This window comes from Anser anser (genome assembly GCF_964211835.1).
Source record: "Anser anser genome assembly, chromosome: 18".
NCBI lineage: Eukaryota > Metazoa > Chordata > Aves > Anseriformes > Anatidae > Anser > Anser anser.
In genome coordinates, this window is record NC_139739.1 from 13,966,388 (window position 1) to 13,989,533 (window position 23,146).

At 47.4% G+C, this 23,146-nt stretch overlaps 1 protein-coding gene and 1 long non-coding RNA gene across 15 annotated transcripts in view; one reads left to right on the top strand and one right to left on the bottom strand.

Annotated features, from left to right (window-relative positions):
- Window positions 1-2,519: 2,519 nt before the first annotated feature.
- Window positions 2,520-5,435, bottom strand: LOC310883544. Its single transcript, XR_014573590.1, has 3 exons — window positions 5,116-5,435; window positions 3,800-3,921; window positions 2,520-2,891 (listed from the first exon to the last, which is right to left on the bottom strand). It is a non-coding gene; the product is annotated as an uncharacterized lncRNA (long non-coding RNA).
- MTMR3 (myotubularin related protein 3) overlaps window positions 4,677-23,146 on the top strand; it is a 91,907-nt gene continuing 73,437 nt past the window's right edge. For 6 of the 14 annotated variants that reach the window (XM_083804080.1, XM_083804086.1, XM_083804077.1 and 3 more), the window contains exons 1-2: window positions 4,700-4,882; window positions 5,443-5,486. The gene's annotated coding sequence lies outside the window, so the exon portion shown is untranslated. Of the gene's footprint in view, window positions 4,883-5,442; window positions 5,487-14,521; window positions 14,628-23,146 lie in introns of all 14 variants that reach the window. The other 8 variants (XM_083804084.1, XM_083804078.1, XM_083804079.1 and 5 more) reach the window with 6 other exon arrangements.

Here is a 23,146-nt window from a genome sequence, read left to right on the forward strand (position 1 = left end):
GGGATCAGTCATTCAGAGCATCCGTGTTTCAAGTCCCATCGGGATGACTGGGAGCCTCTCAGCTGGCAGATTTTAATCAGGGGAGCCTCACACCGTGCTGCTCATGTTGTCCTCAGCGCCTGCCGTTTGGATTAAAATGAACAAAGAAATAGCTGCATGGGGGAAGTGGAAAGAATGGAAGCACCTGCACAAAGAGGAGCACAGTATGAAAACAATGGTCAGAGACATGTTTGAGCACAGCGTTCTGTTCAGGCATTGGTTAAAAACAACCAAAGGAAAAAGGGAACCAGAGAGTAAAAGGAGTAAAATGTCACGGTGAAGGATGGAAAAAATGGGAGAGAGAGGATGAAGAGAGCTGTTTTTGGATAGAAAGCTGGCTGAATGAGCCGGTTCGGAGTCCTGAAACTACCCTGTGTTTCATGATCCTCCTGTTCTTATGGGATTGGGACTTGTTTTGTTTTGTTTAAGTAATATCTGACCTTACCATCAGTTTTTCATCATAACAGAAACAACCCACAAAGTCTGAGTTTGGCTGTTTGGAACACAAGAATGAAGTGTATTAAAGGTTACTTGATGGTAACAGGAGCAGGAAAGTGCCTAGAACAAGTATGTTTTTGCCACTTCCACTGTGCCAGGTGCAGGATTGCACCTCAAATACATGATGGGCAAAGGAACCAGCAGCCGTGGGAAGATGATCGGAGGGACTGGGGTGGGATGACCCAGAACAGGGTGCTGACAGCCTGCACCCTGACCACATGTACATTTTAAATATGCCCTTACCAAATACAGCCAATAACTGAAATGACATTTGGGTTGTGACTGCACCCCAAAGAGTATCTTTCCACATCAGGTATTCCTTTTCTCTTCTTCAGAGGCCAACCAGTAGCTCAGTGACTGTGTCTCAAACAGCAAGAGAAGTCTGGAAAGGACTTTTTGGGTCCTCAGGGTCAGTTCTCAGCTGTCGGTGGCAACTGCATCAAGGTAAGGCAGCTCTGGAAGGAAGATCCAGAGCCTCTGGACTTGAGCTGTTGGAAGCTCCGACGTTCTCATGTTTCAGCCCAGACTCTTCATGGCCACCGGATACTTGTTTGCTCTTACGCTAACATCACCCTTGCTCTTAAGGGAGATGTGTTTACTTCTGTGTTTACTCCCTAAAGTTTCATAGAGAGTGACTGTATCCCTTCTCAGCATTCATTTTTTTGGCTAAAGAAATTATGTCAAAATCTTTACATAAGAAAAACTCTGGATTACCCTGTAATTATCCTCCAGTCACATTTTAAGTTTGTCTCCCTTGATTGAAAGTGACCAGAGCTGCACGCATAGTTCCAGAGAAGGCTGCAGCAAAGCTTTGTATAATGGTACTAACATTTTCCCCTTCTCCTGGAAATATCTCAGTTGATACATGCTTTTTGTCAGAGCTGCTTCCTATTGGGAGTTCTCGGTCATTTTGAGATCAACAAATACACCCAGATTTTTCTCTTCTTCTGTCATTTCCAACTGATGAGCTCCCAGCTCACAGCAGAGATTCTTGTTCGCAATTCCCAAGTGCATGACCTTGTACTTTCCACTATTAAATTTCATCCCATTTCTAATGTGCCAGCACTCAATGTTATCCAACTTGTCTGGCAATACAGATATTCCCTCTGTACTGCTGCTGCCTCCCAACTTTGTGCCATCAGCAAGTGCTGTCAGCTCGCTCCTACCTTTTGTTCCAAAACCTGCCTGAAATATATTGTGCAAGATGAAAAGACTGTAAGAAAAGGTTTGCTGGGTCAGCCTGATGGTCCCCGCTGTCCAGTACTCCATCTCTGAGAGGCAATCAGAGCTGGGCACAGGAGCCCAGCCACTTTCTCCTATCGCTTCCCTCGGCACTCCTCATGAATTTATTTAATACATTTTTGAGCCTGCTGACAGTCTCAGTCCAAATCATTTCTTAAAGAGCACAGCTCCACCTTCACAGTCTACTTTTCCACCCAAACTATTGTCATCTCTGTCACTAACTTCTTACCTACGGAATAGCTCCCCAGATAAACAATTGGCCATGTGGCGTTGTATCTGATATCCTACTAAATCCAGCTAGATCACATCTATTGCATATCCATTGCCTAGAAAACAATTATCAGAGAAAGGTGTCAGTTTAATGTTATCTATCTTCGGTACAGACATGTTGCATTTTACTTTATTTATCACTTACATGTCTGTCCCCAACTACTTGTTTCCTTTACTTTCATTTTAAAGCTTCTAATGTTCCTGAGGTCAGACAAACAGGTGTGTAATGACTGAATTGCTTTTCTTCCTCCTGGTTAAGAACAGATAGTGCTTTGGTGGTTCCTCAGTAAGTCATTAGTACCCTGACAAATTAAAAACTTTGTACGGATGAGTGAGGATATGTTCCAGGTTTGTCAGAACTATAGGCTTGGGAACACCTTGTTCCCTGAGCTGCGCGTCAGGTTCTCATGGGCCTCGCTCTCCCTTTGGGTACAGAAACTTTTACTTCCATAAAGTAATTCTCTTTAGCTATCATCCTTTGCCCCAGTTGTCATAGAAAATAGTGGCAAAAGTCATTTAACATGGGGCCATACCAAATATTTATTAAAAAATAAATTGGAACACAAGAAGTGGAGATAGAAAGAGCCCAAGACGTAGACACTCTGCCTGCAATCTGTTTAAGCATATTGGTAAAGATAACACCAAAGAAGACAATTTGTGTCTCTGAAATAAGCAACTGGAAGCTGTTCCTCAGTCCTTGCTGTCACAGTGATGGCACTCCAGCTTGTTCCCTTTCTTTAAAAAACAGAAGGAGCAACCAGCAGGTTATGCTGTACGGAAGCCCTGGGTCTCCAGGATTCAGTTTCCTGAAGTAGGTGACATTTGATCTCCTTCCGGGCATGCTGCAGAAGCAAACAATTAACAAGGAGTTTTCAAAATTCGCATTCTGCCCTAATGCTGTCAACACATGTCCTTTTGAAATACAGCTATACTGGCAGAACTTTTTTCATTGCTTTTGGGTATAAACAGGCCAGGGATCCTGTTTTTCCCTTCAGTTACCTGTATTTCTTCCAAAGTTTCTCTGAAGGTACATATTGACTTTTAGATCACATTTGCATTCAGATGATGGTTTGTTGTTGGAAAAAATCCCTTCAGAGGGGCTCATTAACTTCCTTTCAAATGTTTACTGTCCTCAACCAAGGGAACTAAACTAGAAAACAACTCACCATGTGGCTTATATCTGAGTTTAAAGACACTGGGATCCTGTATTTTGTATTGTTCTCTCCAAACATTAATGCCATTTCCAGCTTAAATATGACTTAATGACAGACTGAAGTCCATCTGTTACAATGACTAGCCTTGGACTCAGAGGGAGAGTCCTGTGGATAATTTAGGAGTACATTTTATAGTTACTTGCAACCATTTCATTTCAGATCAAGGCAACCATGAGCAGGTGGAACTATCTCTCAGAAGTACAACCTGACCTACATACTGTATTGTAAATTAAAGATATGTATAAAAATAAAGCATTAACGATCCACCACACTTGCAACAAGACCCAGATACGATTTTTGCAGCTGAAAAGGAGCAAGCACAAGGCTTCGCTAAGGCTTCATTTTGGAAGCTGCGACGCTTCCTGCTGACCCGTCCCTGCTATCTGCGCTCTGACAGGGTGGCCGCTCGCCTCTCAAGCTCTGTGGTGCCCTTCTGCTGCTTAGCACTCGTATCCCTTTTGCTTTATCGCTTTTCTCCCAACTTCCATGTGTTTTTTGGCTCCTGCAGCTCTTGTTGGCTCCCCGCTCTCCATTACCTCATGCCGTAGGAGCTGCAGGCTGCTCGGGGTGGCTTGGACAGCGCGTCTACCCATGGCAAGGGGCCACACATGTCCCTGCAGCTGAGCTGAATGTCACAGAAGCAAAGGAAGGCATCGACCTGCGCGTAAGAGTGGCGTTTAGCCAGGTTTGCTGTTTCTCCAAAGGTTTTAGGAGAGCTCCTGAGGAAGGCCCCGCTGCTGCAGACTGACCCAGGCTCACAGAGCCCCCCAGCCTCACACCTCGGCCACCACATCACCCTGCCGCCTCAGTGGGGCTGCTGAGGACAGACTGGGCTGGCTGTGCCTAGTGAAACGCTGTGAGGAAAGGATGAGCATCCCCCCATACACACATCGAGGGGAAGGGGTGAGCATCTCCCTATACACACACCGGGAGCAAGGGGCAAGCCCCCCACACGCCGTGAGGGAGACCTTATTGCTCTCTCCAGCTACCTGAAAGGAAGTGGTGGGGAGCTGGGGGTCGGCCTCTTCTCACAGGTAACTAGTGATAGGACTAGAGGCAATGTTTAGGGGAGGTTTAGGTTGGAAATGAGGAGACATTTCTCTCGGAAAGAGCAGTCAGGCATTGGGTCGGGTTGCCCAGTGAGGTGGTGGAGTCACCGTCCCTGGGGGTGTTTAAGGAAAGGCTGGACGTGGTGCTTGGGGACACGGATTAGTGGGTGACATTGGCGGTAGAGGGATGGTTGGGCCAGATGATCTCGGAGCTCCTTTCCAACCTTAACGATCCCACGACCCCACGATAAGGCCGAGCCTCCCACCTCACCCCCCCCCCCAGCGCCTCCCCTCACAGAGCTGCGGGAGGGCGGCGGCGCGGCGCGCCCGGCCCCGCCCCGCGGGGGCCGGGCTGGGCGGGGGGGGGGGCGGAGGCGGAGGCGCGCTCCCGCTGCCGCTCCCGCCCGGCCGTGCCCGCGCCGTGCCCGCGCCGCGCGGCCGCCATGTTGTTGTGGCGGTGAGAAGGCGGCGGCGGCGGCAGCCGGAGCCCAGCGAGCCGGGCCCAGGCAGGCGGCCGAGCCCCGGGGACCGGCTGTGGGGGCCCCGCGCCATGCCCGGCCCTGCCCCGCGGTAAGGAGCCGCCGGGGCCCTCCGAGGCCGCGGTTCGGGGGCGGGCGGAGGGCCGGGGCCTGGCGGGGGGCGGCCGGGCGGGCAGCTGGGGGCCGCGGCACGGCTGGGCCCGGCACGCCCCCCGGCCTCAGCGTCCTCCTTCTCTTCTTCCCCTTCCTCCTCTTCTTCCTCGGGGGGCTCGGGCTGCCGGGGGAGGGGGAAGATCCTGCCTGGCCCCGCCGTGTGGGCCTCACCCGGCTCCGGCCGCCGCCTCCACGGCCCTGTCGCCGCGGCTGCCGCCCGGCCTCCTTCCCGGCCTCCCTCCTTGCCTCTCGGCCTCCTTCCCCGCCTCCTTCCCTCCCTCGCTGCCCGCCGAGGCCTCGCCCCCAGCCGCTGGCAGCGGGGGTCCCCTGCGTGGCTTCTCCTGCCGCCGCCTTCAGGCCCCCCCCGGGGTGCTGGGGGCCGAAATTCTCGTGTCCCTCCCCCCCCCCCCCCGTGGCAGGACCCGGTGCGGCTTTGGGTGTCCGTTTGTGGGGTGCGGGGGCTCTAACTGTGCCTCTTCCCCGTCTTCTTCTCAACAGCTCTGTTCTGTTGATGGGATCCGAGCAGATGTTGCCCTTCTCTGGTAAGTGGTGGTTTGCGCTGCCCCCAGATGTGGAGTCTTTGCATTTTGTTTAAGTGGAGTTTCAGCTTTGGCACGTAGTTGTTCCCTTTTCTGCCCTTTCTTTCAGGGAACGTTGTTTTATCAACAGGTGAGCTCTCGTGTTCCCTCACGTCTCTCTGTACAGGAAACTGATTCTCTCGTCCTATGTGCTTCCCTTGCTGGGGGAAGGCTGGTTATGAGCTCCTAACTCCGGCAGACTTTACATATGAGAACTGCTTTTCTCCTGTCTGAGTCCTCCACCTGTTTGTTTTCTTGTGCCGTGAGCCCACGTAGTCACGTGCAATAAGGGTTTCTTTTAGAGGAAAAGAGCTCGGCTAGGGGATCACATAAAGCAGTGCTGAGTGTAGCGCGTAGCTTTACGGTGAAAATAAAGGGATATCTGAAATTCCTAGGCTAGTTCATTGGGAAGGGATGGTAGTGTAGCTGAAGGAACTACGGCAGGCTTCAATACCTGTCGTGCTTGAAGCTTTAGGTAGAGGGCCGAGGTGCTTCTTGCCTGTTTCTAAAGAAAGGCTCCTAGTATTTGAAAATCGTTTGGTGGCAGAGAAGGGGAGCTCCTATGAAGGAGCGCTTGTAGATAACTTGAAGGGAGGAGCCTTGACATCTGATACACACATCGCTTCAGCTGTGGTTTTAGAGGATAGAAAAAATGCTTTCTTTTGTAGTACAGGAAATACTGTGGACTGTAAGTGTTGAAACTTTCTGCAGATAAGTAAAGGCGGGGCATGGGATTCTGAAATGCTTCACGGAGAAGTTTGGGTGCCTGCTTCGGAGTGTGGGGAGGGGCAGACGTGCGGAAACAACAGTAACGTTGAGCAGTGGTGGTTTTTGGCAGTAACTCCAAAAGGTGCTTGTCCTACTTCAGATTATAGGCTTCCAGGAGTGATACATTGAGTCAGGCTGGTTCTCTTGCTAGCAGTGCTATAGGTACCTGTCCAGGTTGTCGCTGATGTCCATGGCTGGTAGCTGTCTGCACTAGAAACTGGTAAAATGTTAGCCAGCTTTAGAAATAATGTGCAACCTACAGATGATCCCTGTGGGTGGAATAGGCCATCTTGATAAGCTCTTGTTTTCCCATAAAAATGGCCATCCGCAGCTGAACGAGGTGCGAGTGCCGCGTGCCCGAGCTTCTGAAGGCAGAGGATACAGTACTTTATCTTCGATCTTCTTCCACCTACATGCCACACAGGGTGGTTGAGAGAAGTATGTTGTCAGCCCTTCAAGAGTAGGAGGACTGAGCAGTGCTCTGCTGGCAATTAATGTGTACACGTGGAGTAACGTAAGGAGGAGGGTGGCGTTAGGCTGCTGGAGCGATGGGATGAGCCCGACAAGGCTGCTGGAGCAAGGGAGAAGGAATTGTCCCTGCGGAGTGAACGGGAGGAACTGGGTTAGCATCCAGCACGAGGTCTGGGATGTGCTTGCCTGTGGAGAGCAGAGGGAGGCGATGGCTGTTCCTGGCCTGGTCGCTTCCTGCGGGACAGGGCTGGCCACCAGGGACCGGCCTCTTCTGCCTGACGGCGGTGGTGTTTTTGAGCCCGTGCCTGCAGGTGGTCCAGTAGCGCTCAGCGAGCGTTGTAAACCAGAGTGAGAATCCCAGGTACTCGAACGTGCCTTTGTTTCACAGTTGCTTTCGTTGGCTGAATCAACTAACGTAACTTGTAAGTGGTTCTTTCAAAAGAAGCTCCCGAGCGCTGAATTGTCTAATCCTGTTCTTTGCTGGGATGGGCCACTGTTCTGTGTTCGTAGAGTGGCCGGTGGTGTAAAGGGCTGCCTCATAGGTCCCATACGGGTTCTATATCTCCAAGAGAAGAGCTTCCCGACTTCCAGTTCCACCCCTTTTGTGGATGTTGGTGCCATAACTTTCCAACGCTTTTAAGAAAGCTTTGGGAATATGCGTAGCACTCAAATAATGTTGTAATTCTTGTAATTAACCACGTTTTTAAGACAGTTATTCCTTTATCTTTGTGAAGTTTGAAGATTAAAGGGCGATTGAGTGGCTTGTGTGACAGACTTAAAGCGAAGTTCGTGCTAGTTTAGGAATTGAAATACTGACTTTTTCATAAGGCTCGCTCTGCCCAGTGAAGAACTGAAGACCTCAAGTTGCAGTGCGCTATAACTTCTACCTTGGATGCACTAATCCTGAGCGGTGCAGGATCGCCGTAGCCAGATGGGTGTATTGACTTGCATGTGTGACAATTTCCAGTCTGCTTCTTGTGGGATGGGCATGTCACAGACTGTGGCGTCATTTGGTGTCGACTTCTTCAGAACGTAGCTGGGAACGGAAACAGCCGAGACTTTCTCAACTATCCACCCCAAAGGCAGGGGACGCCAGCTGGCAATGTGCTGGTTATTGCAGGACACGCGTTGTAAGCTAGAGGGAGAATAGCCTAGACCTGGCCTTCCCCTCCTGCTTACCAGCTTCTGGTGGTGGTGTAAAGGAGGTGAACGCCGGGTGGCCGGGGTGATTCTAGGAGGTAATGTTGTGGGCCGTAAGGCAATCCTCAGCTCAGTCTGCTGAGCAGAACGAGGGGGCAAAACGCCCTGCGGCAGTGGGGAAGGAGAAGAGCGCAGCGTTATCTTGTAGAAAGCAGTGGTACCTTTGCCTTTAGTGCGTTACTAAGTGCAGCGGGGTTGTGTCGGTGATGGGGGCTGGAGGTGCTTTGGTCGCCTGCAGTGAGCAGCAGTGTATGCCTGGAAGGGAAACGTTGGAGCTGCAGCTCTGCGCCATGCAACGTGAGCCAGGGAAGAAGAGCAAAGGCTTTCCGGAATGTTGATTGAAATCGGTAAGTTATTTCTGAAGTCATTGTCCATGGAAAAATAACTGGTTTTAAAGGATTAACCCAAAATACAGTTGCCGATACCTAGCATTGGTTTGTCATCGGAAATACCTCTGACTGAGAACTGTAATCTAAGGTGTGGGAAGAAGCAGTCGGGTTGACGTGTGTCTGGTTGCTGGTTCAGCTGGTGGCTGGAAATGCGCCCTGCAGGTCTCGCAGGGGGCCGCTGGCTGCCTGCAGGTCTTGCTCCCTATGGGTGTGAATGCTGCAAGAGCTGCAGCACCGTGGGCTTGGCATGGTTCAAAGTTTAAGACCTGTGTGTGCATGACTGGGGTGCGCGTAAGGGAGGCAGCTGATAGTGAGATGTTGTAACAGTGGTCCCTTAGCTGGGGGAACCCTTCCCAGCTCTGAGCAGAAGCAACAGCCTCTGAACAGGACTGCCCAAATGGGGCCTTCGTGCCCGGCCTCAGGGCAGCTGGGTCTGGGGAGGCTGGAAGATGGGTGGCCCTCGGTCATGATGAAGCTAAACTCGTACAAGCTGCGCTGCTGAAGTGTTACCAGGCTTCCAAATCGAACATTTTGAGCAAATTTCGAGTAACTTTTGACTTCAGTTCTCCATCAAATCGTTCTCCGGCTTAGGAAGAGCAGGGCAGGGGCCAACGCCAGGGCTTGTAGCAGTCAGGGGTCTCGTGCAGCGTTAGGACTGGTCCTAGCTGCGAGCCCTGAGCCTGGCCTGGAAAACGGTCCTGGCAGCTGCGGAATTGGCTTGAAGCTAGAACAAAATTAGAAACTTGGTGCGAGCCCTCCTCTCCTTTGGAAGAGCTGGGTGTTTGAAGGGCAGCTGGAACAGCCCGTCGCCCTGACGGGTGCCTTCGTTACAGCGAGGGCTGTTACAGGGCACGTTCAAGTGCTTGATCTCGGGAGATCAAGAGGCAAGGTGCCTCTGAATTCCAGAACGTGGCCTAGAGGATGGTTAATATGTGCAGGAAAGATGATGCATTTGTGCTCTGATAGCTGAATTTGATTTCTTTTTTTCCCTTGTCCTCATTCCCGTTGTTCCTCTTGACCTCAGACTGTTCTGTGCTCACCTGTTTGCTTCGTGGTCCAATTACTCCTGCGCTTTCTGCAGAGTGACAGTTTCCGTAGGGTTGGGCAAGGTTTCTGCACAGCATCTCCTCTCACGTGGCGGCTGCTACCAGCTTCTGGGGAGAAGTTAAAGGCTCCAGTGTGAGGAGAGCTCGGCAGCTCTTCTGCTTTGTGGGCAAGCACGTGAACGTCAAAGGTCTCTGAGTACCCTCCTCTTCGTCTTCCCGTGGCTGAGCTTTAAAATAGGATGGTGTGGTTGTGTTGTTAACCTGGTTACAGGATGTATCCATTTAAATGTTCCCTTCCTGCTGGATTAGGGCTGATCAATGTCCCTGCTGGGTCCTGCGGGGCTGGAGCAGGGCTTGGCTACTTGGTGTCTTGACTGGGATGGTTTTGCAGCTGCACACACCCGCAGCTGGAGGCACGTCGTAAACTCGAGGCTGAGCATACTCAGGGAACATTGAATATCTTGTTTTTTTTGGATCGCTTTAATTTCAGAACTGAAGTTACTCTTTTCCGGCGCTGTCTCTAGCAGATGTGCAAGGTCTACCCTATCAGGTCCTACTTTCTGTAGCCATTACTGGGAAAAGAATTGGAAAAGATACTTTTTAACTTCAGTGTCAGCTTCCTACTTCTCAAGGAAGCAACATTGTCAAAGTAACGTGCTGCTTATGTCCAATTTTCCCATGCTATGAGTACAGTATCTACTTGGCTAAGACTTCCAGGGAAAGCTCTCTTGTTTGTAGTATTTCTTAGCCTGTTTTACAGGTGTGGAAAGGTTTTCCTTCAGGAAGACTGGTGGAAAACTATATATCAGGGTTTAGCTGAGATTTCTGAAAACAAAATAGCTTGAAATAGAGATCTCTAGCTAAGGTGCCTGTCTGCAGGATGAAGTGTCTTGTGCGTATGAGTCTAAATAGTTTCTTTAAGTGTTTCTGCCTGTTCTGGTGCAGTAAAAGGTTAGTTCATAGAACGCAGTCAGTATGGGGGGAGGTAATGCACTTCAGGTTGAATTTGTGGAGGAAGACTGTTGCATTGCCATAATTAAGCCTTTGTAGCTTTCCTTTCTGATCCCAGAGGCGTATGCCCTGGTGCAGGCACTACAGAAATGCCGTTAGCACTGGTTTCTGTTGCCCTTCTGGGGGCCTCATTTGCTTCTCCTGCTTTGGGACTAGAAACTAGGGCTATAGTCAAAGCATTCATTCTGTAGCACTACCTGAGAGAACAGAGCTTCAGGAAGAAATAAAAATAGTTTCTCTTTGCCTGTGCATTTAAGAGAAGGTTTTCACTCAGGCTCCACAGAACAGAACTTTTCTCTGGTGTTGCTTTCTGTCCTGGAAGTGCCTCGGGGAAGCTGCTCGGCGCTGCCTGCGTGAGAGGACAGAAATGCCTGTCTGCTGCAAAGCGCAGCTGCAAATGGAGTCTGAAGACAAGATACATTTGGCTAGCTTTCCGAACCTCTCTCGGATGATGGAGCAGAAGAGAGGACTCCCTCCTGTGAGCAGTGCTTTAGGTAGGGGCGATGTGGGTCTTAAGCCTTCCAGTCCTTTGAGCGTGACTCCTCCGTTTCAGTCCAGTGTGACTGTTCCGTGCAAGTAGGCTTACTTTTTTGTGTTTTGGTACAGCTGCTGGCAGGGTTTCAGAAAATAGGTGGAAAATCTGATCTTTCCTTGAGTCTTCATATCCTGTAGGGTTTGGATCCTGAGAAGACAAAGGCAGACTGCTAGATTTGTGAATTCAGTAAGTTAAAAATGTAGCCGAAAGTATCGGAAGGGGCCTGTGTGAAACTGAAGGCGGAGTTGAAGAAGTGGTAACAAAAAGAAGGAGCAACCCCAGGTTAGAGACAACTGACTTGCACCTACCCTGCCTTCGGGGTCTCAGCGTCTCACCAGCCTACAGCAGACGTTATGTGGGGAAGTCCGGTCGGTGCTTCTGGGGGGAAGCCCAGGTTTTGGTGTGGAGCAGCTCCCAGAATGGTCCTGTTCACTTCCTGGGGCGGTGTTGGTCTGCTGCGACTGGGATGCTGTCAACATGAGTGTTAGCAGCTCCTGGAAGTGGTTGTGGCAAGGTTTGAAATTGGAAAGCGTTCCCTTGGCATTTCCTATCTGGTTTTTAGGCAGGAGCCCAGCAGCCTGACTCCTTGTTTTCTCTGCAAGTGGATCACAAAAGGGAGTGAGCTTGTTGCTGTGGCTGGCTGATTTCATCTCTTGTAGCCATAATTGACCCAAATGTGTACCTGGGAAAGCTCTACCCACTGCATTGCTCTCTGTAAGCTTGTAATTGCTATCATTGAAACTCAAAGCGGAGATAAAACGAGATGAAGTTCTGTCACCCCTAATTACACCGTGCGCGTCCCTGACGGGATGCTCGCTTTGAGACCTCTCCAGACCCAGTTCTGGGCCTGTTGAGCTGAACTCTCTTTGGGTTCGCTTGCCTCCCACCTTCGTGTGGCCTCTGACTTTCAGAACTACTGTTATCAAAGCTCACTTCGACTGTTCCGTGGGTTCTGTAAGCTCAGTCTCTTAAAATATTTGTCTGTGTACTGACAAAGAACCGATGATCAAAAGGGGAAGCTACAAGATCAAAGCTCACCTGTGTATCCCGGAGGCAGATTTGCTTGTAAATTAATGAGAGGGCATTGCTCCAGCCCTCCTGTAGTCAGTTTGCTGTGGTTTGAATAGAGCAGAAACACTTTCCTGAGTCCTGTGAGCTGGTAGCTTTGCTTTTATTCTATTTGAGTTTCTTTACTTTCCTCATGACAGTAGCTGTGGCTGTTGTGCGATACCTGCAAGCTCTCGTTGAATCTTCATGGTGTCTGACGGATTGCACTGATCAGTCCAACCCTGCTTCCCACCTCTGGGAACGTGGCTAGTGGACGGAGGCATTGCTAAACTTCTGATCCAAGAGACTTGACTGAAGTGCCTGGACGTACTGCGTTCCTAGGTTCTTTTTATTTGCCTTTAAATGGAAGCAGAAAGCAAGCGAAGCCTATTTAATGTAAGCTTGTAGGTTTATTGCCTCTGCCTGCAGACCTTGCTCCCATCTGAGCGCTGTGCATGTTTTTCCTGAGTGGATAAACTTTGCATCAAATGAATGACTAATCCTTATCACACAAGCGTTCATCTTTACAATTAAGAGTTCCTGCTCTTTAATTGCACGGTGATTGGACATACTAGTCATGAGTGCATTTGAGAGCTCAGATTCTTCATTTTCTCTCACTGCTGGTAGCAGGAATTTGCTGTGAACGGAGCATTATATTCTGGTTGGATACCCATTATAATTACATTCTCATCTTTGTCTATGTTCAGCGAACCTTTCTTCGAGCAACTTCCAAAAGAATGTACCTTTTTGCACTTTGGGAAAATCTGAACTCTGGGGAAAAAGGGGGAAGATGGGAGCAAGGTCAGTGTTTTGAGGTCTGCTAGGCTTTCCTTATAGGTTTGGCTAATGGATTATGGTCGAGGCATGGTTGTTTTCTAATGCAGAATACAATAGCTTGCTTGTTTTCTTTTACTTCGGACTGGAATCTCTTAATCCCTTCGGGCTCAAGTGTGAGTATCACATGATTTGGAGGTGTTTGGTTAGTGTGCTCCACTGCTGCAGAGCATCCCTGTGCGTAACGGATGAGTAAATTGGGACAGGAGGGAGAAGCAACATGGGCATGTTCAGTTTTGGAGACTCATGTCGAAGCTGTTAATGCTTTGCGGGTGTGTGTTCTGGCAGAAATAAGGGCCAGTGGCTGGTCAGCAAGGCTTTTTGCTGTGCAGAGATCAGCTTTCTGCTCTAAAAGTCCTAGCTCGTAAAGAGCGCTCCAGCTTTCGAATATACTGATAGCGTCCTCATACCTTCAGCGTACCTACAGGTTCTCAAACCATGTTTTAGGGGATTTGGATGGAAACTTCCTTGCAGGAGAGCATGGTCCTTCTCTGAGAACCTGACTGTACGGGACATTGGAGGATACCTGGCTGAGTGATCTCTCATAAAGGCTCCTTGAAGTAAAAGTATTCTAAGTGTTCACAAGCAGCTCATCTCAGACAGGAGCTTCTTACAGAGCTTCAGGACAGTAGCAACACACCTGGTCACTGTGATGTTGCTTTTTCTTTACTTCCAGCTTTAGTAGCTAGACCTAAAATGTTTTCCACAGGTCTGAAAGCGGAATTTTAGCTTTTAAATTGTAGAAATAATGCTGATACTTGAAGTAACTGCCAAACACTGATCTCTAGTGAAAGGACTAGACGAGTATATCATTGGGGTTTTCTAAAACTGCTCGGTTTGCAGCATTTTAGGGAATTTACTATTCAACAGTGTGATGCTGACCTGAGGATGGAAACAAACTCCATTGATTTAGAAGATAGTGGTCTTGACTGTTGGTGCTGCTTTTGCCAAATTCGGTGCGTTAAGCACCAGGTCACTGTTGCTCTGCTTGGAGTAGCTGCAGTAAGGGATTGTACCAGCAGCTGAAGCCTGCTTCTTCCCAAGCTGTTTTGCATTTCTTTCAACCCAAGCGAAAATATTCGGGGAGCTCTAGTCCTGGAGGTTCTGCTCATCAGGAAAGCAAAAGGCCACTTGTCTGGGCTGAGGCGTTGACATGCAAGCTGGTTTAAGAGCTGTCTGGCTTTCAGTTGCTCAGCCCCTCTAAGTCCTCTGCAGTTTTTCTGCCACCTAAACGCTTCTGTGAGCTCTTGGAAGGCCAGTGACAGCCTGCCAGGAGAAGGGACTGAGGATGGGAACGGCTCAGTAATTCACTGAGATAAGAGCAATGCCAAACCTGCTGTTAGGAGTGATTCACCGCGGAGTGGGAAGCAACCCTGAAACCTGCCTGATGCGATGCCTACCTGCAGAGGGTGGTTACGTTCGTTAGTGTCACTGCTGGCTGCTGCCTGAAGTGGCTGGGTGCGGGTTCGTCTGGAGTGCGTGGCCCGCGGAGCTGTGGCCAGAGGAAGAAGGGCTTTTGCTTGATTGTATGAGATTGGTGTAACAGGGACACGGAGCTATTTCTCACTTTCTTGTCTCAAGTCTAGCCCTTGTTAAGCTGTTTGTATAAGGTACGAGTTCAGGTGCTCCTGGCCTTTGAGGGTCACGCCCAGAGAGCAGTCCTATTAAAATTAATAGTGTTCTTGCATCATTCCTTAGACGGTGAGCTCTCATTCAGCGCTAAGGTATGAAGACTTTTCCTCTTGCATAAGAAGACTTGATTTGTTCTGGTTGAGGAAGAAACAGTTCGGCAGCTCACTAAAGGGTAAGTTGTGTGCTGTTGTGCCCTGTAGCTTATTTTTCTAAGCATTACTATTTCAAGTTACTATCTGGCTTTCTAAACTGTCTGCGTACGTCCGACTACCTGATACTAGACCAGTGATTAAGCAGCTGCAGTGATTATCAGGTCAGCCCTTGCTGAATGCGGTCCCTTTACTGCTTGTAGCATACGTCTTGCTTTTAGATGCAACTTGTTTGGCATTCAAATTAGAGACCTAGTAGGGCTAAGCCTAAACTGCTTGAACTTACTTCAGGGGCCCCAAAATTATAATATGGCTTAATTTCTAAATACCTATAGCTGTTCTTGCTTTTCCTAGTTCCTAAATTTCCTAGATCCTAAAATTCAGAACTTTTCCTAGTTCTAAAATTCAGCAGTAATTCCCTAGGAACTAAAATTCAGTTTTTAGTCTAATCAGAAACACATGCTACCATGTTAAACCCAGTAGAACAAGTAATGTGCTAGTTTTTTTTTAAAAAAAAGAACTTCAAAAAACCCTGCAGATTCAGTAATATTTTTTGAGCTAAGTGACTTATCGTAGGCAAGGAGTGATAAGTTACAACACGCCTTGTCAAAAGAAGTCAGTCTCAAATGTAACTCTTCCCATGAAAAGAGCAAGAAGGGATTTAAGGTTTTGTGCAAGAATTGTTGTGTTGGAAGTAAGCACATGGGCTGAGGAGAATCTAGTTAAGTTACAGTTTAAAAAAAGGCATAATGCCAAAAAACCTTTCAAAAATTTGTGTTTTAAGCTCTACAATTCTTACAGTGAATCTTGCTCTACGAATTCTTAACTGTCTCGGCTAGTGTGAATTTCCAAGCTGGGTGTGGAGACCAGTACGCTTCTGCAGGTGGAGAGAATGCTCAAGTCTGTTCAGGTAGATTGTCAGTCCCAGTGGTTTTGGTGCTGGAGAGTTGTGGGATTTTTTTAAAGTGGTCTGAAGATGAGGCTGTAAAGCGTGTGTGCTTGTGGTGCAGTGGCACGTGGAGCCAGGTGCGCGCTCCACTGCTTGTAAAAGGTTGGCTTTTGAACTTTCATGAATCAATGAACAGGAAACTTTGAACTGGCGTTCTAGCTCCTGTTTCCTAGAACTTCAAGCCTCCTAGCTGATTCTGGAAAACTCAGGAGGAAGAGTAGGGTCCCTGTGAGTGCTTGGTTTTCTTAAGATCTGCTTGGTTATTTGTGGCTTATTAAAATGCAAAAGGTGAAGAATTCCCTAGGCTCAATTTAAGGATGGCTTGCTGAGCTGAAGGGTGGTAAAACAACTTAGTGCATCATGTTTGCAAAAGAAAACAATCAGAATTGTATTTCAATGGAAGGGAGTCAAGTTCTGCGATTCTGTTCTCCCCTAGGTGACTTTATGCTAAGTATTGCTGAAAGACTTGACAGATTCTGCATGTTGAAACAGATATGATGGATTAAAACTTGTCTGAGGAACCTCCTGCTTACTAGCTGGCTTCTGAGCAGCCGCTTTACCTGTAACCCCTCAAAAATCAATGCTGATGACTTAGATACTTTGATTTTAATAACATCTTAACCAGAATTCTTAGAGTTTAAACAACACACGGATATTTTTATGGCATGAGAATGTGGAAGAGAAAGTTGTGAATCTTTTCTGTGAAGCTGAGAATCCATAATCGTGCTGTGAGTGACAGCTCAGTCTCTAAATGGAATTCAGAGCATCTTTGCCATGTTATAAAAAGCTTGTTGCCTGGTGCTGATCTGTTCCTTCAACATAAAGCTTTTTGTAACCTTTAAACTCTGCAAGTATAGAATAGGAATTTATCCTGTTAAAACCTGCATTTGTTTAAAGAGCCACCTCCTATGTATTCAGCGATGTCGCACATCTCTAGATTTCAGTCATTTAAATACCAAGGTGTGTGTCACTCCAAACTTACTAGGTAAGCTTTTTTTTAAACAAAGAAATGAACTTGAGCTGTAGCAAACAAAACTCTGCCTATTCTGCTAAGCCGTCTCCATTCTTCAGTTTTATTATAGTGTTGAACTTCTGAATTAGTATTTAGGAGCTGATCTGCAGGTGACTTTTGTCTGAGAAATTCAAGAGATTCTTCCAAATGCTTCTTGGATGAGGAGCATCTGACTTCAGCATGATCTTTCAAGTGATGTGTTTTACAGCATTTGATGTCATTTTACAGGTTTTCTGTTTGGGAAGAAAGGGGAAAAGTCCTTACTAGTACCCACTCTGCCAGTTCTGTTTCGGTGAGATACTCTAGCATGTACTGGGAAAGAGGATCTTAAAAATGAAGTGTTTGAAGTAGGTTGACTGGAAGGGTCCAAAGGCTCCAATTCTGAAGTAAGAATTAAGTGTAGTTTGCGTAGATAGGTTTGTCCTACTTACAAACCTTACTGAATTTTGGAAGGGAGAAGCAGAAGTTTTTTGTGCAAACCAGCACACTTGCGTTAGGTCCTTTCTTAGTCTTCTGTGGTAGTTCGTAAAGCTTTCACTGAAACGCCGCCGATATTCCCACCACCTGCTCAGTCAAGGTAAGTTCGTACGTTCATCACAGCTCACACGCGGCTTTTCTTCCTTCCAGTGTTCTGTCATAAGTGACACAGCCTGCTTGCAGGGAGATTTGGGGTAGAAACCTGCATCTTAACCTTTTTTTTTCCCAGTTGTTTCAGTCCCATGCATCTTCAGTTTAACATGCTGTGTTCAGCATGACTGGCCTTACGTACTCCGAGGGGGGTTTTTTGATGCAATGCTTCTAGACAAAGAACGCTGCAAGAAAAGCATTTACCAAGTGCTTCTGCAGTGCTTTATCCTGCCTCTGTAGCAAAAATGGCCTCTCTCCTGAAGTGAAATTGCTGGCTCACAGCAGTCTTCCCTGGGTAGAGTGCTGCTAGCTTGGTGTCGTCGAGGCTAGGTACCAAGCGCAAGGGCTGCTGTGCAGATCATGCGACTGGGAGCTAAGAGTACTGGGTGCCTGAGGGTGCTGGAATGCTGGCCTGAACTTCTGGGGCAGGAAGGCCTGGCTATTGAAAGGGAAAGCCTTGCTACTGATTTCAAGCTACCCCTCAGAAATACAACTCCTGCAACAGTTCCGTATCTTGGGCAAACTGCGCTGAAAAGCGTCACCTGCAGCACAGGCAGCTCTGAGGGTTTGCCTCTGCTGCCTGGCGCTGAGGTTACATACCTGTGGCACCACTTGGGCTCCGCTGGAGATTTATGCAGGAAGTGGAAGCAGATGCATTCCTTTTCGGAGACCTGTTTTATTAATTGTTAACTGAAACAGTTGAATTGCTGGTTTTTGGTATTTGTGGTACCGTTTGATATCTTAGTCGATAACGTTCATGTTTTCCACAGATAAGATGTGCTGACTCCTTGTGGGTTGGGGAGTAGTGAGTTACTGGATTTGTAGATGTTAAGATGGCAGTGTGCACAATTCAGTCGCTAGAGCTAGTGCACTGAAACTTCATGCTGGGAAGTTACTCAGTAACTTGGTTTTGGTCAGTGAGCTGCAAATAATAATGCTGGTGAACTTAGCAAGCTTAAATGAAAAATGTACAAACAACAAATGTCTATTTTGGAGCTTGTTCCTAGGGGTAACAAAGCCTTCCTTGGTAACAGTACTTGTGCAGATACTCGTGGCTCTGACAAGACTAGGGATTTTGTTGTTCGTGTTTAATATCTGTGCAGTTAGGACCTTATTTCTTCTGAAGCTTTATTATACCTTACCTGTAAGCGACGTGGTTACCTGTGAGCTTGCTGTAATGCTGAAGGCATGATTCCCTTCAAACTTCTGGCAAGGGAAATTGAACGTATGCATTGCTGTGTTTGCTCTGGTGTAAGTTACTGCAGAGCATTGGCAGATCCTCCTCTGTGGGATCGTGTATCAGTTTGAGGGAGAAGCTAGTCTGCTAGCACACTTAATCTATTTTTGATTTGTCAGGATCTCAAAGGTAGAAACAAAAAGCACTTTGTCCTGGCTAGTCTCATGAAGACTGACACTTGAATCCCTCTTTCTAGTCATCTATTCAGTTATTTCCTTAGCATGTTGTTATACTTGATGAGTGAAGCTCATTGTTTAGTAGAAGAAAACTAAAATCAGGTCGCTTCCATACAAAGGCTTTCATCTATAGGTTGAACATCTCATACTGACAATTTCAGTTCTGTTTGAACAGCTTCAGGTTCAATCTTGTCAGTGGAAGTCAGTGAAACTTCTCTTGCAACTCGAGTAACCCATCTGAGAAACGAAGCCGTGCCGGGCTGAGCCTTCCTGCTGTCTTCCATCAAATCCCTCCTGCATCCTCTTCCTTAGTTGGGCGAGAGAGGAGTAGCGTGACTGAAGATACCTCCTGGTGGGCACCACGTAGTAGGGCTGCTCGGCAGGTCGTGCAGCTCTTCAGCTGAGCTTTAATGAACAAACAGCCCCCCTTTGCTTTTGGTGACCTCTCTGGAGAATCACACATGCTTGCTTATACTTAGGAGAGAATGAAAGTCTGACAAAATATCTTGGGAATATTGCACGCAGGTTTTAGTTCTTTTTGTGTTATTATACACCTTTCTTGCTCGTTGCTAACCCCAACTGGCTAGATACAGTAAGCGGTCTGAGTCTTTACCTTGCTATTTAAGCTTTTTGACAACTTCCTGGAGCTCTAAACATCAGGGCTTGAAACTTTTGATGCATATTAGAGCTGTGTCAGAATTTCCATGACCCTTGCAGGTGATCATAATGTGTTCAGTCTATCTGTGAGCAGCTGAGCTTGGTTTTCTGCTGCTCGCTTTATGCTTTTCAGGCCTCTGTTTGCTTTTGCCTTAGTTAAGCAATAATAATTGTTAACTCAAAGCATTAAACTGAGCTATCATATTGGGAGAACAAACCAACCAAATAAGCATTATTGCAACTTCCTGATAATGAAAATTCCAGTAGTGAAGTATTTGATTTAATCTTTAAGGTTGGAGAAAATGGAGGTGGTGATAGAAGAGCTGCCTTATAACTGACTCTCACTTCAGCAAAGCTTGACCTGTGTAGGGAGGGTTTCAGTGGCCTCACAACTACTGAGGGTAACAGCTATTTGTTATGTTAATACAGGGAACGTCTGGTGAGCTGCTTGTTCTTTGAGCATTTGAACACCAAAGAACGTGGTGTCCGCTTAAATTCTTTACTTACTGATGCTTCCTCAGCTGGAGTCTGGATGACATTGTCTGCTTCCTTCTAGCAATTCTGTCTAGATGTACTTAAGCTGGAAACTGCAGCGTTAAGAACACTGGAATATTGCTGTCTTCCTTCTGAATCAGACTGAGTCAAGCAGGGTGCCCAGAGTAGGTAAGAACCGCTCACTGAGTGGTAGAACGCGGGCCTTCTAAAAAGGAGGCTAGGTGGGACACAAGCATCTAGCTGAAGGTGAGAAGAATCTTATTTATGGTCTCCAAGGCAGTTTCTGTATACAGCTAATATGAACAGAGCGCTAAAGATGCTTCTAGTAAAGCTGGATCTTCTGACTGCAGGTGGCTTTGGCAGTTTTCTTGGCACAAAAAACTTGGTTAACAAACATTGCTGTAGAAATAGCATAGGCACAGCCTGGCGAGATCCAACTGAAGAGCTCTGAGCTTTGACGACTCACTTGATGTTCTATGTAAGAACAGCTCTGACTCACTGGAGGATGTAAGCACGTGATTAAACCAAGCAGTATCACTGTACAAGTCAGAATTGTTGAGGCTTCCAGCCTCCCAAGTTAGGGCATCAGTTCTGTCTCATTACCCTCTAAAACTGCACGCTCAGACCCGTTTCTGAACTTGCTCTGTATTCCTCTGCTTACCTTTAGGCGCTCGGTTCCAGCTCTGTAGGCTGAAGCACAGCTCTGTGCTCGGCTGGCTGGCTGATGGCTGTGCGGACACTGCTGGGTAGGCTGCTCAGCACTGCCGCTGCGTGACAGCAGGTGCCTGCCTGGAGGTGATTGCCACGGGGCTCAGACAGGGCTCGCACACGGGTGCTCTTCACATTCAGATGCTGGCTGCTGGCAGAGCTGGGTGTTGAAGCTGTTCCCTACCAGTTCAGAGATTTCTACTGTAATAAAACTTGCCCCAAAGCCAGCTTTTGATAACGTACCCTACTGAATTTTTCTGTTTTACGGATGCTGCTGTGGAATTAGCATTATTTCTTAAATACGGTATTTTAAGCATTCCACTTATTCTGCAATAATTGCTCATAGAACAATAGTGGGTTTATAGCCTTGGATACCTTTAACAGCGTTATGGAAGCTAGCTATCACGTTAACAGAACCATTCTAAATATACTTCAGCATTGCATTCTTGGTGGAGTAATTGTGACGCAAGAACTTGATTCCTGATTATGAATCCATCTTACGTATGCACACGTGACAATGACAGAGCAGCACATGCTGGATTTGAAGATAGGGTTTCCTTCACTATGACTTGAAGTATGGTACCAAGTATCCATTGCTTTTGAAGCATTATGTGAGCTCAGCAGTGTGGGGCTGTTCAAAAGTGGCTGCAAGCTACAGGTCATGGGAAAATCGTAGTCCTTCAACAGAGAATGCATCTTCATTTCTGCAGTCTGTAGGAAAACCGTGCAAAGCTTGCTTTGGGCTATTTCATTGGGGGTGACTTGTCAGGAGGACACATCTGGTGTTGCCATCTGCATGAGGAGTCTATCTTCCAGTTCTGATTTCCCAGGCTCTCTGGCTTTTCCTCTTATTTAGGTTTTCCAAAGCATACTTCTGTGCTAGTTTATTCCTCAACAGTCAAGTGGTTAGAGGGAAGTACCTGGCACATAATACTTCCAGGCTTCTGTAACGGGTTGGTCTGAACTGTTCAGATGCCTGCTGCTGTCTCTAGGCTTGCTCCTGACTGCTCTCTTAATTCAAAGGAAACGCAGGGGTGTTCTGGAAAGGAGGGAACTCCTGTCCCAAGAGTCAGACTGTCTGAAAGACACTGTCCTAGCATAGCCACCTGATCTCAGTGAGGGTGGATTTTCATGATTGGGAAATCGGTAAAAATGTCTCTAAATGCTGTCTTAACCTGCCTGGCCTACCTGGAAGAACTAGACGATCTTTTGACTAGCACTGACAGCATTAGTTGACCTGAAAGTGGAAAGGAACCAGCCTTGAGTGCTGGGAGACACGACTGTCAATGACTGAAGGAGCCATACCTTGCGTCAAACCTCCCTTAAGTGTCTTGAGTTTCTGGCAGTGACAGGCTGACTTCAGTACAAGAGACAGGTGGTAGGTTGGGGCAGGGAGTTAAAACTCTTGAAAACTGGAGGTAAGGGAAGAAAATGTGAAGAAATGACAAGCTATTACTGCACTGATTCCGTACCTGTGCAAGATCTACACATTAAACTTATGCTGACGTGCTGCTAAAAACATCCTCTCATCCTCCTGCCTTCTGTGGAAGCAAAATGGCAGGCTTCAGTTCCTCCCTGTCTGGCTGCTCTAATTCTTCCTAAGGCTGCCATCAGAGTAGCTCTGCTTCATGCCCTGGCAGTCTTGCTTGAACTGTCAGTGCAGTCTGCAAGCCCCTTTCACTACGAATACCGCTGGCGTAGCAGTTGATTGAGCAGTGGAAGCATGAGTAAGTCTCTCACTGGCTGGTTCTCAAGTCTGACATCATATCCAAGAATTAGATGGCTCTCTTTCACCATGAGGATAATGAAATAATTCCTACTGCGTTATTCATTAACTCACATTTCATTCAGTGGCTCCTAAGAGGATAACAAGTATGTTAGAGGTGAACTTGCACAAGACTTCTGACATCCTTTTGATAAGATGAGGTTAAAGCTGTGGCAGACGAAGTTTAAACATGAGAGTGGTGCCTCGCTGAGGCAAGTGGCATGTGGTGGATTACACTCACTGACTTTAAAACTAATTGAATCGATTTGGCTTAAAGAAAATAGCCTGCGTCTGAAGTTGTTTGAGAAGTAACTAATGCACAAAGCCAGGTGAAGTACTTCCTTAATTTTCCTAGTATGAGTGACTGTATAGAAGGGTGATGTTCAACCCAGGTGCTTCAGGGCAGGTAGGGGAGCCCAGCAAATAAAGTGGGGGACCTGCATGTGCGGGGGAAAGCATGTGCAGAGAAAAGCATTGTGGTGAAGGTCAGTTTCTCCTGACCTGTATAAGCCTGGTACAAGAGTCTGGTAAAGCATGTTGGGTTTTGAGTGTTAACACTAACGTATATCGAGCGCGTATAAGATTTGAATACCCTTTAAGTGTCAGTGCCGTCTTCCCATGTGCATGCAGTTTTGTCAGCTTAAACCGCCGTATCCTACTCTGCAAGGAAACTGTAAAGGAAAGAAAGATTACCTGCCCTGAGGGTTTTCATTAACATTATGTTCAGAAGTTGTCTAGTTTTATACTACACAACCCTACCCCTAGCTTTAGGGCTGAGTGTTTTAAAGGGGGCTGTGAGGATTGGCCACCTGAGTCATTTCAGCTCTAACGCAAGTCCTGGATGACCTGAGCTTCCTAATGAATGGCTGTGGCTGTTGTTCAAGCTCCTATACCAAATGTGAGCACTGTTTAATTC